Genomic DNA, 20,193 nt, shown 5'->3' on the forward strand with positions numbered 1-20,193 from the left:
GCTTCACAGACGTGACCAGCCAGCGTCCTACCCTCGCTGCCATTCCACACCTCCCTCTCATTGGTGGACTCAATTCCTCTAGAGCTGAGAGCCAAATCCCTTTCCTCCATAAGATACTTTGTCATGGTGTTTTATCAGAGCAGCAGAAAAAGAGCTCGTGTACCCCATAGCATGAGCACACCATCTAGAGCTAACATGTCAACTAACCAAACCCTGGTCACCATTTGGATTATGCTCTTTCTATGGTTTGAATGTTCCCCAAGCAACAGCTTCAGAAGGCAGGTAGGCCATGAAGGCTTTGTCCCCTTAGATGCATTAAGTTACCTTGGGACGGGAGAGTTGTCACAGCAAGCTCAATAAAGGACTGCATTTGGCCTCCCATCCCCTTTCTTTGGAGCTGCTGCTCCTTTGTGACTACGTCCCCCACCCCACGGTGCTGAGGGCAGGAAGCCCTCAGCAGGGTCAGCCTCTGCGTCTTGGACTTCCCTGCCTCCACAACTAAGTGCTAAATAAACTGCCATTCTGCATAAATGACTCAGACTGTGGCCTTTAGTTCCAGGAACACAAGTGAGCAAAGACAGCACCAGTTACTTCATAATCTGTAGTGTTTTCTTGGACAGTATGGAGATTGGCTAAAGTATATGTTTCCAGCTCCGCGTTTGCAGAGCCTTCTTGAACCGCAGTGACTCAGCAATGCAAACTTTACCCATACACCCGTGGGTTATCATGGGTATCTTGTCTTAAATCTGGGTCCCCAGACAAATGCTTCCCCTCTGAGCAAGGCTACTAGTTCCTGGAGGGAATTGCTGGCTGACTTCTGTGCTGAAGAAAGTCTGAACTTTTGAAAACAGTATGCAGAAGAAAGAATTTCCCCAGTTTCTGACTGGGGCGATCCTACCTCTACCGTTCTTTTATTGGTGAATGTGTGTGCTAACTGTGTCTTAGACATTCTGCATCTTTGGGTGGCTGAGTAAGTGAGGTTGGAGAATCGAAAAGCCCAGCTTCCTCTCTTGGCTGGCCCTCAACTCACACTGCAAGAAATGTCCTGAGCGATTCCCGGGCCCTGGGCATAGAACAGGAGGGCAGAACCAGTCAGAATGTCCCCCGGAAAGGAACTCTCCAAAGCTAGATGGCTTTGAGCTGGGGTTTGTTTGCCTGAAGGCTTTGGGACACTGTGTTTTCCCAAAACAGAAGCCTTCTCTGGGTCTCAGACTGTGATTTGTGTGGCCAACTGTGAATACAGAGAGACGCTTGCTCTCTTGCTCAGTATCTGCGTCCTTTCTCTGTGTGTGAGTACTGAATCCTAGCTGATAGGGGCCAGGGCACAATGCAGTGCTAACACTGCTCTGGGCCTCCTTCTCATAATGCCACAGGCATTGTCTTATTAATGAAATTCCCCATTTGCCAATTGCAAGACTTTTCTTGTAATGAAAATTTGTATTTTAAATTCTGTCAGTGTGGGTAGAGCGGAGGCCAGCTGAATCCTTGTGGTCCTAAGTTCAGGTGTTTGGGGAACCAACAAAAGGAAACTGAAGGCAAATGGTTCCTGAGGTGGACTCTGATGGATGTCACTGGGAAAGGAGGCAAAGATGGAGAGCTAAGAGCATATCCAGCATCAGGAGGGAAGAATGTAAGTGATGTGCTGATCTTGGGGGTTTCAGGGTGTGTGTTTGGGAGAAGTGAATAATAACCCAGCTCCTACAACAAAAATCCAGGTAAGAAGACCATGAATGGCCATGCCAGTGGCTGGAGGCTTCCTGAAGGGAAAAGAGGCTGTGGAACTCTCAGAGAGGCAGAATCAGGAGTGAGATGCAGAGCAGAAAGGCTCAAGGGAGGCATCGTTGCTCTGCCTTGGGAGGGGTGAGATTAGGAGGTGTGTGTGGTGGTGTGAGGCTCCTGTGAAAATGCGGTTTACTGAGACCCATTGATCTGGGTCCCACTGACAAAAGAGTGCAGAGTACTCAGGTATAGAGTCCTCAAGTGTAAAACAATTTAAATTAAATCCTTTTAGAAAGCTGGCACAGACATGCCAAAGGCCAAGATAGGTCTCTCTCAGACTACCGGAGTCTCAGTGGAAAGCTGGCAGGGTCGACCTTGCTGTCCGGCATAGTACCGATTTCCCAACCAGAACCAGGAAAACAGTGCTCATGGTTAGGCTGTTGGGGCTCTGTGTGTTATGATATATTTAAAAATACACCACACATCCGATAGATCTGGCACAAAAGATATTTATTTGGGGGAAAGAAAACAGAAGAGAGTTAGGGCCTGAGTGAGCCGTGAGGGCAGAGAGAGAGAGAGAGACAGAGACAGAGACACAGAGAGACAGAGACAGAGAGGGGGAGGGGTTGCCCCGACAGAAAAACAAAAGCAGAGAGAGCAAGAGAGGAGAGCGACAGAGAGAAGCAGGAGGCAGGGGTCCTTTTATCCAGGGCTTCTGTGTGACCACCAATGCTGACATCACAAGTGCCTAAGCAACCTGGGAGTAGGCCAGTGCATCAAGATTTGTGAACTAACACTGTGATTCTGCCATATTTGAAGTCTTCCCTACAAAATACAAGATAGTGAAATGGGTGGTGTATTCTGTGAAAACATTTGCTTAATTAGCATGTAGTAAAGAGTTACATATGATCTCTGTGTGTTTGTGGCCATATAGATTCTGTGACTTCTAAATACAGAAAACACAACGAAAGAAGAGCCCAGGAAACCTCAGCAGCTGCTTCCCGATTGCACATGCAGTGTTCTCCAGGCTTCCTGCCACTGTGCCTCTCCTGATACAGCAGGTTACAGCGTTCTTGAACTGTGAGACATGGCAGAACAAAGCGGCAAACTGCTGGGAGCTGAGGGGTAGAGCGAGAGTTAGAGGGCTCTCCTCCTTCCCATGAAGCCCGGGTTCCATCCTCAGCCTCCCCCGCCCCGCAAAAGAGCTCAAATCAAGAAACTTTGACATTTGGTGACATTTTCCCTATTCCTATCTTAGGAAAGATGCAATTTGAAAGTTAGACTTGTTTAATTTAAAGCTGTAAGTCAGGACGGCACCGTGCTTTATTAGATAGAATACAAACACTGCGTCCCACTGTATGTATCCCAGCTGCGCATGGAGAGGGGTGTGACGCAAATATATGTTACAAATGGCAAAGGCATCCTTGGGGCTTTTTGTCCTAAATTGCTTTTCTGTGAAAATCTGAACACAGTTCTGGGGAGAGTTCCTAAAACTTGGCAGCTCTAGTGTTTAAACAGTAGTGTCCCCCTTAAGGGTCAGAGGCAGCAAACCCTCTGTTAAACGTTGTACATAAAATGTTCCAGCATTTCCTGATGGGGCTGAGACTTACGTTAAAGTCATATTTGCTGATTTTAGAAGCAAGTATAGATGAAAACAGAGGGTGGTCCGTGAGGTAGCATTTAGGTGGGGTGGGAAGGGTGGGCAAGCAGGGCTGTGTGGCCCCACGGAGCCACATGACTGGCCACCCTAGGTTGGAGGAGTGCAGGGCCCAGGGGCTGCGTTGTCAAAAGCATTCTTGAGATTGGGTAGTTCAAACTTTATTTGTTTGGTGACAGTGTTGCTGTGTTTAGGACCACAAGCATGTACTCGACGGTTTAGGTTTAGAAGCGGTCCACCTAAACAGCCTCTATCTTCATGCCAGTGTTGAGCAGAGCTGTTGGGTATTTGACTGTAATGCAGATGAGCCAGTATGGGGTAAGGCTCTGGGCTTTAAAATGGGGCTTTTTCATGGAACTGGTTTGTCAGTTAAGCCAGACACATTTCTCTTGGCTTCACCTCATTAAAATCTACCAACCAAGACAAAAGGAAAACTCTTCATGCCTAGAAGAATAGCGAGGTGTGTGTCATTTTAAGTCAAATCTCAAAGAAAGCCACCCAGAGGAAGAAACCTGCGGTCATTGTGACATATTCTTGACAAGAGTCATTAGAGACAGACTACCTAGCTAGTTAGTGGTAATGCGGCAGACAGTCAGGTTTTGGAAGAAACACAAAATGGTATGTGTGTGTGTGTACGTGTGAATGCATTTGTGCGTCTCTGTGTATATGTGTCTGTGTCTCTGTGTATGTGTGCATGTATGTGTGTCTCTGTATGTGTCTGTGTGTCTCTGGTATATGTGTCTCTGTGTATGTATGTGTCTCTCTGTGTGTGTGCATGTATGTGTGTGTGTAGACTATAGGTCAGCTCCGATACACTTCTTTAAGGACATAGGCTTTTCTTTTCTTTTCTTTGACAGGGCCTTTCACTGGCCTGGGGTTTGTCAGTCAGGTCAGGTGGCTGACCATCTCTGCTGTTATAAATCCTCATCCCCTAGCTTCTCATGTGGTTGCTACCATCAAACCCCAGCCCTTGTGCTTGCAGCACGACCTAGGAAAATTTGTTTACAATTTGTCCATAAGACTCTGCATTGTCTGATTAATTTATATAACAAGCACCCAAGGTAGAGTTTAAGAAAAAAAAAAAAAAACAACAAAAAACAAAAGCATTGTTGGGGAATTAAGACAGACCTACAGAAGGAGGAACCAGCCTGAGTTCTCCTCTTTCAGGCAGGGAGCCTTTCCCCCACACACTTCCCTGCCAGGGCTCTGCCTTTACTTTCTGCTCCTCTCTGGGCTTTGGTGTTGTCAAGGATCACTGTGCTGTCACCAACGACCTGACAAACACAGCTTAGTGAGGCTCCCACCTTAGTCCTGCTTTCGTCCATGTTGGGGGAAAGAAGGTGGGATTCACAGTGTGCAAACACGTGGCCAGGGCTCCTTACCCCATCGGTAGGAGACAGGAGAGAGAGGAGACTCAGCTGGACTGAGCTGTGACTATGGAGACAAAAATGTGGTGGCCTATCTCATCCAGCTACGCTAATCTTGTGACGGTCCCACAGCCTTCCAAAACAGTGTCACCAGCTGGGGACCAAGTGTGAAAACAGATGAGTCTGTGGGGGATCTTTCATGTCCAAACCATAACAATCACCAAGAAACAAGAGAAAACAAAACAAAATCCCCATAAACAAAAGGAAAAAAAAAAAAAAAAAACAACAAAAAAGGTAAGAGGTAGATATATTTCTTAAGAAAAACTTTTAAAAAAGGGGGTTTTGACTAAAATCTATATTTTTAAACATGATAATAAAAATTCTCCCATTATATAAACCTTCATAGAAGTTGTAACTAAAAGGGTCTTAGTTTTAGGGAAAGAAAAGACAGTAGAGTCTTCCTGCTGGAGACAAACAAGCCGGTTTATTGTGCCAATTGGTAAAGACATCAAGAGACCCAGGTCTGTGAAGAGCTGCGAATGGCATCAGGCCATCGAGTTGGTCTGCATGTGCTCATCCCCAGCGTGGCTCCTCACCCAGAGGAGGCTGAGCTTCCCAGAGGGTGGTGGAGAGAGCGGCAGGGGTGTCATCTGTCGTCTGTCACTGTCTCCTTTCTTAATGATGCTCATCTGTCGTCACTTTCAGCTTACACACTAAGTGAGTTTTCAGGTCACTCGTTTTAGGGCCTGCAGTCTGGGGGACACAAGGACAGCAGGGCACAGAGTCTGATGCCATGGGGGAGGCACCTGTCCTCCTCATTATCAGTCCACACTGTCGTTCAACCAATGGCATGTGGGAAACCAGGCTGAGAACTCCCAGCGCTTTTCCGATAGACAAACCTCCTTGCAATGGTCCTCAGAAGCCCATCACGTTTTCATGCGGAGAGCAATTTAGAATAATTAAATATAGTAGCCAGTGGGACAGAGCGTGGAAAATTACTAGAATGAGTTGAATACATTTTCCTGCATGGAAACAGACACCTTTGGTGATCTGGAGCAGTCTTTTCAAGAAGAGACAATTAACTCCTTTTCTATCTGTTTCTCAAAAAAGGATATTTAATGACAGGGTCCCCTGCCTTGCAACTCAACATGGAGCATTTTGCCCACCACTCCATTAAATGACAGATGTTTGAATTTCCAGAACAAACTTTAAGGAGGCTACAAAGCAGGTGTTCTCACTGTTGTTATTTTGAGATGGAAAAATGCTTGTTTTCAGCCTGTCACAGAGGAAAAGACAGACTGTGGATGGAATTGAGGGGTGTGAGCAGCCCCCACTGGAGCAGGACCCCTCATCAAGCTGGTGTTCTGCCAGTGGAAGGAAACCACCCGAAAACTGGATTTTCTGGGAATTCAGATATCAAGTTGACTCTCCTCTGACCTCAGGGTTATTCTGAGTAAGTGAAATCTGAGTGTGTGGTCAAAGAAGACGGTAAAAGCCCAGGGCTTGGAGCTGTGAGGGCAGGAGCCCGTCCTTTCCATCTTAAGCCCCCCTGCTCCTCCTGTTTGCCCCTAGGGTGAAGCAAAGGACTCACCCAGTGTTATGTAATCTGTCTCCTGGCCAGCAAGGGGTAGCTGGAGGAAATGTAAAATTACAGCTGTGGCTTAAGAAAAATCCAAAATCCATATACTTTTAATGAGCATGTTAATACCAGGTAGAGCGGGCTGCGTGCTTGACTGTGTCTGCAAATTGTGCCACCTCCCTTTTCTTTCTCAAAACCACGTGTGAAGCTCATCTTAGCTAAATTTCTCCTGTGAAACACAGTGGAGCCCAGTCACTCTCAGCCCTGCGGTATCTCACCCAAATCTCAACTCATGTCTAGTCCCCAGGACAGAAATACAAAACAAACAAACAAACAAAAAATCCAAAAACCAGCCAAACAGAAACCCACAAACAAACACACACAAAAGGTGTCAATTTTCATTTATTGCTTTCTGTGTCATCACCACCGTGTAATAACCTAGGAATATGAAGCCTCAAGAAAGTGGTTTTTTAATGTAGATGACCACATTTAGAAGGCAAAACAGATCGATTCAATTATTCCAGCAAGTGACCTTTCAGATGTTGGAACAGGCAGGTGATGGTGTCCTGAGAACAGCCCCCGAAGGTTACTGGCTTTGAACAGCAAACTTGCTGTCCTTCTTGGGTGTTCTTCTGTACCCCAGGCAGGTGGGAGATGCTCACAGCTCTGCACTAAAGGACGAAAGATCTCTTTTGAGCTTGGACAACTATCTCCATTCAGAGGTAACTTAGGAACAGAAACAGCTTTTTGGCTAAGCACGCACGGCCACCAGATTTGGTTTTGTTTTTCACTTTCAGTTATTACACGGTAAAAGAATAAAAAGCACAGAGTACGTATTTGCTCTTGTCATGACTCTTGACTTCATTTGTCTTGTGGAACCTCAGCACCAGTAGGGTGGCAGGACAGCTGGATAAAATGGAGATCGGAGCCCCGACAAGACATTAGCAGTTGGACGCAGTTTTGTTAGTTTGCTCCTGAGGAGTGTTCGTAACCTCAATTCATTTCTTCATTTTGTCAACTTGATAAAAAACGTCCAGAGATTTCTAGGGCCAGGGCTGTAAAAGACCTGTCCTACCATACATGCGGCCGTGGTTGCATCCCTAGCACGTGGTGGGAAAGAGGGTCAATGTATGTAGAGAAGTAGGAGTTAAAATGAACACTTTGCTTTAGGAAATGGATTCTGCTCTTCTGCAGGCCACCCACTGGCCAAAATGGTGGAAACAACTTTCCCTGTTTAGAAAATTTAGAGATGTTCTTTTTGTGTAACTGTTGCCAAGAGAGCCAGCATGCCAGGAGCCTCTTTCCCAGCTCTGTGAACTGAGCTCAGCCTCACAGAGATGGCAGGACAGCCCCGCCTGTCACATCATCTATTTTTGTTTCACTAACTACATTCTATAAAGACACATCATAATTGCAACATAACAGCAGCTTTATGCTCCAACATAATGATTAAAGAATATCGATAATGCAGGCTCCAAGCAGAGCACAGACAGGACCATTTCCTTTTCAGTCTGGAGGAAACCAAAAGGAGCTATCAATGAAGGCCATGGTCCATCAGCCTAGAAATCAATAGAACCAGCCATTGCACACACAGCATAATCCATTCAAACCATCCTGGCCTTTTTACCATCTCCAGGAGTGGAGATCCATCTTTCCAAATAGACTTTGATTTTAGAGCATTTTCAGGGTAAAAGACAACAAAATCCTGTTTGCTCTACTGCTTGCGATAGTGGAACCGTCATGAAGAAGTCAGGCATTTGAAGTTTATTTTCTTGGTATGAAGCAAACCACAGAATAGATAAAACCGTTTTATGGCCTACATCTGGTTGGATCATAAAACATAAGGCAGTACAGTCAAGAATGTGCAGCTGTGAGTACTGTAACCCCCGACTCAGGATAGCAACCCCCATAAGAGCGGGGCTCGGGGCGAGGCAGCTCCCTACCGCCTCCCCTGGCGTTTACACCGTGAAGACATTGGAACGGGTGCTTATTAATTAATCATGCTTCTTGTTATTGTTCTTTGCTTGGATTGCTCTACTTTATTCTGGGTAGAGCTCTTGTGTCCCCACAGACCTTGGATACTTTATTTTATATTTATGTCAGTATTCTCTGTCTTCCTCTTTAGGTTTACTTTTATTTTTATTATGTGTATGTCTATGTCTGTGTATGAGTATGTGCACATTAATTCGAGTTTCCAAAACACAGATCCCCCTAGATCCAGAGCTGGAGATATAGATCGTTGTCAGGCACGTGATGTGTGATACTGAGAACTGAATGTGGGTCTTCTGATAGAGCAATATCTTCATGCCTGAAAGAGGGATAGCACGTCAGTGGGTGAGGTACAGGGCACATGAGCTGTTGCTGTGAGGAAGCTGAGGCGAAAAGGGGGTTTCAGCAGTGCAATGGAAAGATCACATCTTCACATCTGGAAAATGATTCCCCATGTCGCCAGCATCTACTAGTACAAGCCAACACCTAACTGCCGGTCATTTATTTATCAGAAAACTGGAGCACTGAATAAAAAATTCCATTCTAGTCTGTAAAATGAAAACAAGATCTGTGCACAGCACAGAACTGTAGTGCATGCTAACCTTTATTCCTTTATCGAAGCAGGGTCTTAAGTAGCCCAGGCCGGTCTTGAACTCATTAGATAGCTTCGCTTGTCCTTGAACTCTTGATCCTCTTGCATCCATCTCCCAGGTGCTGGGATTATAGTGTGTGCCGTTGCACACAGCTATCCTAGCCGGCGTTCTTAAGAACTGTCTTTAACTTGTGCTAAACAGGGGAAGCATCCATGGTCTGTGACTCATAAAATGAAGTACCTGACCAGATGGCCCCCATCCTGCTTCTTGGAAATGTGGGGTGTGGTGGGTGTGGAAAGTAGCCAATCAGGGGCCATCTTGAAGCCGTTCTACTCAATCAAGGTGAGAAGACACCAGCGGGCTGTGTTAAGGCACAGATGGACATGGGTTGAGGGTGTATGGATGAGCAGGGTAAATGGGTTTTATACTGCGAGGCAGCATGGAATGGACAGAGAGCCATTAAAGTAGCAGGTGTGTAAGTTGAGTGCAAACTCGGTGACAGTGACTGCATGGGAGAATGAAGAAAAGGCAGTGTGGGGAGTGGGTGGGAGGGGGTACGGGGAGACACGATAAAGTGGATTAGGAACAGGGATGCTCTCCGTTTCCAGATGGTCGGGGATGGCCAGCAAGACTGGCCACTTGAACACTGATTTTTCGAGAGCAGAGGGTCCAGGTATGCAGACATGTCTATGAGAACAGCTTAACAGGAGGCACAGTGGGCGTAAAACCCTTCAGGTGAGTGTGTGCCTAGCTGGGAAGGCAAGAGAAGAAGAAGGCTGATGTGGAGTAAGCAGTGATGTCGTGGCCACCTGTGCAAAGGAAGGCCAGGCTGGTGTGTGTGAGGACTGAAGGACTCATGCCCGTCACTGGCACTTCAACACTTGTTCTGAATGGTATGGAAGCGACCATTATCTGAGTGATGGGAAGCCACTTGGATTTAGAAGATTTCCTTAAGGCTGTTGAGTTACAGAAACTCAAGGGCTGAAACAAGGCAAGCTGTCTGGCTGCTGGGGCAGGAGTCTTGAGGAGAGAGGAGGAGGGCTGGGCCAGGGGAAGTTTGTGGCAGCTGAAGAAACACTGGGTTATTGATGTGTTTTAAAGATAAAACACTAACACTTTGCCTAACTGGATGAGAGAGATGAGGAGGGGAAGAGGGAGGAAGGGAGAAAGGGAGAGAAGGAGAGGGGCAAGGGAGAGATCTTAAAAGATGAAAAGTGACTTGTCCACTTACCTAGAGGGGGACACAGCTGCTGTGAGCAGTGCTTAGGGTCTGGTTTTCAGGTCTTGACATCTTATTCAAGAACGACTCAGTGCCTCCAACTAGAACAGAAATGCTGACTCCAGAACAGGCTCTGGGGAGGCAACAGGGCCCAGGAGATCTGGGTGTGGATCAGGGGTAAAGTGCTTTCCTTGCACGCATGAGGCCCTAGATCCAATCACAGAACTGGAAAAACAAAAACAAAACAAATGACCACAGATACCATTGAAGGCAGGAGAGATAACTCAGTCAATAAGGCCTCTGCTGTGCAAACATGAAGGCCTGAGCTGAATTTCCAGGACCCACCTTTCAAAAGTCAGGTGTGGGCTGTGCCCATTGTCACCCTAGTGCTGGAGTAGTGACCGTAGGCAGATACCAGGGCTCTGGGTGAGCTCCAGGCCAGAGACAGTTCTCTTCTCACTGAACAGTGCGGTTGCTCTCCGACCTCCACACACTCACGCACACGTAAACTCACGCGCACATTAACATGTGCCTGGCACGACATACACTTGATAAATAGTTTTACTCGTCTTCTAGGGTCTCTACTGAAATATGTCAAAGTTGAAATGTAAGTAGGTTTTAGAGATCGCTTAAAAGCCTTCCTTGTAGATAACAAGTATGCCGGAGTTAGGGGTGAGCGCGGCACAGCCGGTTCTGAGTTAGGACTCCAGGGCTCCTGTGTAAGTGAACATAGTAGTGCTCGTGAGCCTGAGGAGGACGAGAACTGCCCAGCCAATCTGTACCCAACTCATTCCACATCCTTGCTGCTTAAACAAAGAGATCTGAGCGTTTTGTCAGAGGCAAAACAAAATGTTTTTCAGTTATCTCGGTGGGTGGGAGTGCAAAGGATGAGAGGAGGTTGTTTGTACATGTTTGGATTCCTTAGTCCCAGTCCGTGGTGAGCAAGGCCACACCTTGGTGGTATGGACCAGTGTGAGGCAGTTGGGATGGAGAGTGAAAAGGAGATCACACCTGAGGGGAAAAGATGGGGGACAGGGCTGTTCCTGAAGACTGTGAAGAATGTTTAAAAACATCAGAAGGAAGATAAAGCACACATTCCTAGATAGAAGAAGGATAACATTCCTGACGTCTGAAGTGACTGGGAATTGCCAGAAGGCAGAGCTGGCCTCCAGAACAGCAGGTCCTTCCAGCCAACAGGGATTTCTGTCAGAATACCAGGCTTGCCACCAGGAAGAACTCATGGGTAACTGTTGGGGACTGTCATCAAAGAACAAACTCTACACAGACAGAAATGGAGGCAGTGGTGTCCCTGAGGGCCCAAGAGGTCCCAGATTCTGTTCCTGGGGGAAGAAAAAGTCCCTGAAATAAGCCTCCCACGTGCTCAGCACAGACGGCTGCTGGGTTTATTCTCCCCCAGCCAGTGTCCACATCCCTAAACATGCAAGAAGTTGTGTTGCGAGCTTACCACGGGTCTGGTAGACCTGCTTCTGGCAGCTTTGTTCGCTGTTGTGGTCACAGGGCTTAATTAAAGAGAACCAATAACTGAATGTGAGAAGTTAGAGAGGCTTTAGGACAACAGTAAATGGCAACAGCGGAAGACTGTCTGCTGTGACACAGAGAGATGTGAAACTGGAGGAGAACCTGCCACTCAGTTGTAGGTCTTGATGCTCTGTTTAAAAACAACCTTTAAGGCGAGGGTGGTACTGGGAGCTGCTTTGTGCGTCCTCTACATTTCTACTGAAATCCCAACCTGAGGACCTCAGCGGGTGACTCTATCCAAAGACGGGGAATTAGGCGAAGAGGCAATTAAATTAAAGTAAGGTTGTTGTTAACCAATATGTTTTCTGTCCACTTACAAAGACAAACAAACAAACCCAACAACATTCACACACAGAGAAAAAGGCCTGGTTGAGAGCAGGTCAGGGGGCAGGCAAGTATGGGCTGAAGTGAGAGGCCTCAGAAGAAACCAACCGTGCTGCCTTGCTGATCTGCGTGCCCAGCTGACCTGAGGAAAATCAGTTTCTGCTTTTTCGTCTGTGCTGCCCCAGACTGTTTGTTAGAGCAGCCAAGCAGCCTGCCGAAGCCCGTTGTTGGGTGAAGAATTCACACAAACAAGGGAAAATGCCAGTCATGGAACCTAGCTCAGCAGTGTGGTGAGCAAGTAAGTTTAAGTGTTAAATTTAACATTTAAGTATATCCCAAACCTCACGTGGTGGTGCACGCTTGCAGCTCTAGCACTTAGAGCTGACGGAAGAGATTGCCAACTCCAGATGAGGTTCAGCTACCTTGGGAACCTGAAATGTGTTTTGTTGACCATGTTGGCCTTGAACTTGCAGCTACCCTCTTGATCTTAGCAAGAATGGAATGGGGAAGTAGATAATGGTTTATAGAGCTGCTGAAGTCACCTGACAGTAGGCTTCCAGGCTGTGGGCAGGTGCAGATGTGTCCCTGTGCAAAGTGATGCAAATTCTGAGTTCCTCTTCAGGCATTCTGGGACCAGCTGCTGCCATGGGAAATGGCAGGGCTGATGTACTCACTGTGGATGTGCACGCTGGGTTCTGTGTCTGCTCTGGGTGCCTCCTTTTCATTGGTTCCTTCAGTCCTTCCCTTTGTGGAATCCAAAGTGACTGTGTGGGGTACCACTGACCCAGTCAGGCATCCCAGTGAGGATGAAACAGGACCAGAGTCAGGCCCTGAAATGATGCTGAACCTCTTCTCAGTCCTTAGGAGGCAGGGGCTGTTGCAGAACGTCTTCCCTTCTATCCACAACCTGCAGTTGCCTGAGCAGAGTAAGAACCTCCCTGCCAACTCTGCCATCTCACAAGCCCTGTACATCAGAACCTCGGAACCCCTCAATGGCTCGAAACGAGCCTGGATCTGAAACTCCCAAGCGGCTCACCAGCTCAGTGGAGGCTCCTGCTTCGTTGCTGGGCTGTCCCCTGCCTCCTCCTCTGGTGGTTTCCTGCTCATCTCAGCTGCGTGGCTACTCAGCCTCGGTGTATCGCCTCTGCACCCAGGTGTTTCATGCTCTTCAATGCCTTCTACTTCCACACGGTATTTTACTATTCAAAGTTTATAGGTGGTCATCGCGCAAAGTAAAACAGCTTTCTCAAGGGTGCACCTTTAGCTACTGAGCTATGCTATCTTGCAGACTGAATCCCCTGGCCTCACTTTTGCACACACTTCAGAGTGTTAGATAGACTGGGGAGGGATGCAAGGAAGCTTTAGAGAGAGAAGAAATAATTCAGGGAGATAAATGGCAACTTAAAGGGATGGTCTTTGAAATAGCAGCTTGATCTTCACTTCTGAAATGGAAGTCTCCTCTTCCCCCTTTCAACTCCTCACCACTTCTTGAACATGCCAAACTTCCCACTGTCTCAAGATCTTTGCAAAAATAAATAAATAAATAAATAAAAAGAAACACACAAACAAGTATGTTAGCATAGCTTTCACCTCTAAGGGTAGGAGACAGCTTATTCTTTAGCCAAACATGAGTGGCCATGGCGTGGAAATACAGGTTCAGCTTTCCTCCAAGTTCATGTTCCAATGTGACAATGGTTTCATGAAGTTTTCATAGCTAGAAAACAAACAAAGAAGCAGAGCAGGACATTGTCCAGATACCTTGGTGGAGACGTCAGGGAGGCAGGTAACAGCAAAAAGGTAATACCCAACACTGCAGCACGCACTCCTGGCTACTCTTCCAAAGGTCCCAGGTTCGATTCCCAGCACTGACATGGAGACTCGCAACCATCTGTGACTCCAGTTCCAGGGGATCTGACACCTTCTGGACACCACACGTGTGTGAGAATGGCAAAAGACTCACGCACATAAAATAGACAGAGCTATAAAGATACTGTTTTCTTTATGTCTTTATTGAAAAAAATTTATACACTATATTGTGATTACAGTTTTTTCCTTCCCCAACTCCCTCCCACATCCTCACCCACCCAATTCTACACCTTTTCTTTCTTTCTTTAGAAGACAAAGGTTCTCTGCCCCCTGCTGCAGAGACAGCCGCATCTTCCCGTGCGGTGCCAGGCTTGTTCCTTGGGCACGGTGGTAAAGGTGGGAGTAAACGGATTTGGCTATTTGGGGCGCCAGTTGCCAGGGCTGCCTGAACTCTGGCAAAGATTGTTCTTATCAGTGAGCCCTTCATCGACCTCAACTACGCGGTCTGCATGTTCCAGTGTGACTCTAGCCATGGCAAGTTCAACGGCACAGTCGAGGCTGAGAACGGGAAGCTTGTCGTCAACAACAAGCCCATCGCCATCTTCCAGGAGCGAGGTCCCACTAACATCAAATGCGGCCATGCTGGTGCTGTGTACGTTGTGGAGTCTGCTGGTGTCTTCACCACCACGGAGAAGGCCGGGGCTCACTTGAAGGGTGGGGCCAAGAGGGTTATCATCTCTGCCTCTTCCCCCAATATGCCCCCATGTCTGGGATGGGTGTAAACTATGAGAAGCATGACAATTTGCTCAAGATTGTCAGCAATGGTTGCTGCTCCACTGTTTTGCCCCCTTGGCTAACGTCATCCATGACAACTCTGGCATCTTGGCAGGACTCATGACCACAGTCCACGCCATCACTGCTACCCAGAAGACTGTGGATGGCCCTTCTGGAAAGTTGTGGTGTGATGGCCTTGAGGCTGCCCAGAACATCATCCCTGCATCCACTGGTGCTGCCAAGGCTGTGGGCAAGGTCATCCCAGAGCTGAACGGGAAGCTCGCTGGCACGGCCTTCTTAGTGTGTTCCTACCCCCAAGGTGTCTGTCCTGGTTCTCACATGCAGACTGCAGAAACCTGCCCAAGTATTATGACATGAAGAAGGTGACGAAGCAGGTATCCAAAGGCCCACTAAAGGGCATCCTGGGCTATACTGAGGTCCTGTAACTTCAACAGTGACTCCCACTCTTCCACCTTTGATGCCGGGGCTGGCATTGCCCTCAATGACAACTTTGTAAATCTCATCTCCTGGTGTGACAATGAATACAGCTGCAGCAACAGGGTGGTGGACCTCATGACCTACATGGCCTCCAAGGAGTAAGAAGCTCTGGACCACCTACCCCAGCAAGAACACAAGAGCTAGAGAGAGGCCCTTGGCTGCCGAGGAGCCCCTGTCCCAACTCAGCCCCTGACACTGAGCATCTCTCTCACAGTTTCCATCCCAGACCTCTGGAATAACAGGGAACCCTACTCTCTTAAATACCATCAGTAAAATTCACTGCACCCCCCCCAAACAAAAACAAAACACAAGACAAGACAAGACAAGAAAACCCCACAAAAACACAGAAGTGGAAACCTAAATACACAAGATGCCCAAACAAATGCCCAAACAAAGCAGTGTGAGATAAACAGTGTACAAAGACACCATTTGGTGAGTTTTCTATCAGTCGACCACTCCTGGGCATGGATCTACCCCATGTACAGGTTAAAGTGCGCTTAATACACCCAGTGTTGAAGTATGTCTCCGTGCGTTCACGTGTGCCTCAGTCCTGTTTCGCCTGGAGGACAGTATTCTTGGAGGACAATGTTTCTGTGGAGTCATCCATCACCTCTGGCTCTTACAATTTTCTGCCTTTTCTTTCACATGGCTCCTTGAGCCCTGAGGGAAACCATTTGATAGAGACATTCTGCTTATGACTGAGTGCTCCAAAATCTTTCACTCCTTGCCCAGCCCATTGTGTGTCTTTACCCAACTGTGGGACTCTGCGTCAATTCCTATGTGCTGCAAGGAGAAGCTTTTCTGGTGATGGCTGAGCGAGACACTGACCTATGGGTATAGCTGTATGTCCTCAGGAGTCGTGTTATTGCTGTGTTCTATCAGTATACAACAGTCTTTGGGTTTGGTTTCCCCTAGGTCCACGGCCTACCCAGTTTCAGGTTTTTGGCCCTCTGAGCAGTATGTTAGAAGTGTCTTTAAAGCTGTTTGCATGGATGGCCTGGTTGACATCTGAGATGTATTGAACTTTTCTCCTTCCTCCACAAGGGGCAAAGGGATCAGCTCCCTCCAGTGCCCTGCCACAGGCTGCCCCTGTGGTGCTGTCACCAGCAGGCCGCTGCTCTCCTGACATTGTCTTTGTTAGGAGAGTGGTGAAGGGGGAAGTGATCAGTATTTCCAGGAAATGTGGAACACTAGCACCCTCCCAGGGAGTGGGCCATAGGAAAAACGAGTGGTGAAGGATCTTCTGAAGCAGAGCCTGCCTCTCAATGCACGCTCCCGACCTTCAAAGAAGGCTTCAGCTTTGATTTTGCAGGGGAGAAGTATTGAGTCAGGGGTTTCCTCCTTTGCTTTCAACACCACCATCATGAAAAGGGTCCGTCAGTCCAGATGTTCAATGTCTGTTAAGGTCAGTTTCCCTGAAAATAAACAACAGAAATGAAGTACATAGAAAATGGCACCAACCGTTCATGATATTCCGAAGCCGACCGGCTTCTTACAAAAATAAAAATACATGTGTATGCACACTTTCCCAACACAGCAGCCATGAGCCACTCCAGAAAGGGAAAGCCTGCGGAGCTTGTCCCTGCACTTCCCCTTCCTGTCACCGACTCACTAATTGCTAGGAAGCCAGGGACCAAACAAGATCAATGCAGGGAAGGCGAAGGCGACAAAAACCAGCTTATCAATAAACTGCTGCAAAGCTCAAGGAAAACAAATGAAATGCAGATCTGACAAATGAGCCCGGAGCTCCGCGCACAGTGGGATCACTTTAGGCATTTAGTCCTGCCACTTGCCCAGATGAAATCCTACCGAAGTTACCGCTGCTTCGCGTTGGCTGGCAGGGACTCATGAAAGAAACTCACAGAATTCACAGCCCCAGCTTTCAAAGCAGCAGTTTGAAAAATAAATTTGTGTGTTAAACATTAAGATGAAGTTTAATACCCACTTGTTAGAAACCTTTGAAGAGAGAAAATAGGATACTTTGTTCTGGGACAGATCACTGGCTTGAATTTGACATCACTTTTATCACGTTTCCTTTGAAAGATGTTTCTGACTTAACACTTGACCCCTCGGAGAAGATAAAAGTCCTATATCCTATTGACAAAAATGTGTGTTTGTGCAAATTAAATACACCCTTTAATCACAAAAAATAGAGCTTAGTGGCTTGAAACGTCTATGATTTAAAGCGAAGTTTAAAACCTCACGCTCCCTGCCCGACACTAATAAATGTGTTTCTAGGTGCTCCTTGTAAGTGTGATAGGTATGTATACACAGTAACTTACATTGTACTTTCTTTACCCAGGATCTTCAAGGGGGCACATGAGTCATTCGAACATGTAGCCATGCTTTATTTGCTGGGGAGCAAGGAAACCCGAGGACAAAAATCACACAAGTATAGCCACGTCATTAACACAACAAACAAACAAAAGCAACACTGAAGAAACAGATCCTGCCTCCTAAGGAAACATTTAACAAGACGCACTTTTAAAATTATTGATGTGTGGGTTTTCCCTCAGGGTGTGATATACATTGGTTTGTTGTGTGGTACAGGGCCACAGGATGTTCCAAAACATTTTAAATTATTCCTACCAGGTAGCAGCGTCAAGGCATAGTGTGTATGAGCTGTGAGTGTTGTCTGCTTGAGTGTCCTTTCCTCAGCCTTGGACAATCACACGTGTGTAAGGACTTTACACTCTAGCTGCAGCCACCTCTTCTCAAGCTTTTGGGAGCCCCCAGAATCGTGAGGATGGCTATTGGTGTGTGTTGTTTGTTTGTGCATGGCCTGTGGGAGCCACTCAACACTGTGTGTGGCCGTCAGAGGACAGCTCCCGTGCTGAGCCTCACCCTCACCTCGTCTGGGGTAGGGTTCCCCCTCTGTGTTCTCTCAGGGTTCTCTGTGTTCTCTCTCTCAGGGTTCTCTCTGTGTTCCTTGCTGTCTGCCAGGTGAGCTGGGCCACAGGGTTCTGGCAATTCTCCTGTCTTAGCGTCCTCCCCCCTCGTTCCCAACAGCAGTGTGCTGAGATGAAGGACGGGATGCCCGCATCATGACTTTTCCTCATCATTCAGGTTCCAACTTTTCAGAGCAATTTGTTTTCATAAGACTGAGCTAGACTGACTTATTCAGGAGGGTGCTGGCTTTAGTGAAAAGCGCCGACACAAATGTTTCAGGGGCTGCCCATGTCTGCTGCACCCATCCAGTAGATTTTAAAAAGGGATTCATGTATATTTGGAAAAATCTGTGTGGCTACCACATATTTTACTATACAGCCCAGCATATTTTACTAGATACTGTTTTACCAACATTTTGTGAATGTCATCAAGTGTAACAATATGATTCCTGGGGTAGAAGTAAATATTTAGTTTTTTTTTTAAAAAATGACCCACTTTAAACTAACATTAAGAAGCAATAACATAGACACTATTCTTATTACATAATAATAAATATGAAATTGTTACCATTTGGGGAATATTGTTTTTCACTTTTTTCAGATTTTATTTAGACATTACTTAGATAATGTGGTTTTTAATACCAATTAAAATGTTTCCGAATGGTTTATGTGAGTGGCTGACAATTACCGGGGAAGAGTTAGACTTAAAGAGTTAGAATTCCTTTTTGAACTGTGTGTGTACAAGTGTGTGCCTCGTGTGTGCATGTATGTGTGTGTGTGTGTGTGCATGTGTGTGCATGCACGTGTTGAGTGCATATCTTAAGGCTGTAGTGTAAGAAATCTTATGAAATGGCCATCATTCATCGCAGAATATTTTTTTAAATGAAAATGGTTTCAATGAAAACAAATGAAGTTTTCTTCTCCAGTTTTTTTCAAACACGAAGAAAAGTGTTGCTTTGTAATCAAGACAATACATTCCTTTAAAGTGGGATTTCTTGACATTTACAGTGCTGGTAAGAAGGTCATAATTTCTGTCGTAATGAGATGCTGTTTAATAATGCATGGTCCCTGATGCAGAAGGCAGCTCCCACCCAGTACGCTGCATCCACCGTGAGGTTTTCCCATTAAGTCTGGAGGGAATCTGAGGCGCTCACGTGTGGACTGAGCAGCTCCATGACCTTTACCCTATGGGTGTGCTGCAGTCCACACTTCTCACACCGGCTTAATAGACTGAGCGGTTCCAAGCCAAGAGTCCTGGATTTGTGTCTGCTCTTACTTCGGGGAATGGGGCTCATGAATGAGAGCTGTAGTCATCTGCACGCCCTTGTGATGGCCATAACCGAGAATGAGGAGCTCCGAGGACTGAGTTTGGCCTTGGTAAATACTTGGTTTTTTGTTTGTTTGTTTTGTTTTTTCAGATTTTAAATAATGTCACATGCATTGCCACTGTTTAAGAAGAGAGATCATGTGTGTGTGTGTGTGTGTGTGCACATGTGAGTGTGTGTGTCTGAAAACTAGCTAACTTCACACAGTTTCCCATGTGGTGTACTCACTATGAACTTGTTCAACCATTCTTATTCATTCCATTTGATACAACACTTTGATCTTTTAATTTTTCTTTTTGTGAACATCTTTTAATTTAAATTTATTTTTTTATAATTTATTCACCTTACATCCTGATTGTAACCCCCTCCCTCATCTCCTGTAGGTCCTACCCTTCCTCCTTCTTCCTCCCATCTCCTCTCCTAGTCCTCAAAAAGGCGGAACCTTCCTCCCCTACCATCTGACTCCAGCCTATCAAGTCTCATCAGGATTGCCTGCACCCTCTTCCTCTGTGGCCTGGCGAGCCCCCTCGAACACCAGGGGGGAAGTGATCAAAGAGCAGGCAACAGAGTTCATGACAGAGGCAGCCCCTTATTAAGGGACCCACATGGAAACTGAGCTGCCTATGGGCTACATCTGAGCAGGAGGTCTAGGTCCTCTCCATGCATAGTCCTTGGCTGGTGCATCGTTTCTGCAGGACTTCCTGGGCCCAGATTTGTTAGCTCTGTTCTCCTTGTGGAGCTCCTGTCTCCTCTGGGTCCTTCTGTTTCCATCCCCCTTCTTCCATAAGAAGAACTTTGGGCACTCTGCCCAAAGTTTGCCTGTGAGTCTCAGCATCTGCGTCCATCCTCTGCTGGAGCCTTTCAGAGGACATTTGTGGTAGGCTCCCATCCTGTTTCCTTTCTTCAACTGTTTTTG

General features: G+C 46.7%; 1 pseudogene; it reads left to right on the top strand.

The window, feature by feature from the left end:
- LOC129677824 (glyceraldehyde-3-phosphate dehydrogenase-like) overlaps positions 1-15,166 on the top strand; it is a 60,883-nt pseudogene extending 45,717 nt beyond the window's left edge.
- The last annotated feature ends 5,027 nt before the right edge of the window (positions 15,167-20,193 follow it).

Source organism: Psammomys obesus, unplaced genomic scaffold (assembly GCF_907164565.1).
Source record: "Psammomys obesus unplaced genomic scaffold, mPsaObe1.curated_primary_1811, whole genome shotgun sequence".
Lineage (NCBI taxonomy): Eukaryota > Metazoa > Chordata > Mammalia > Rodentia > Muridae > Psammomys > Psammomys obesus.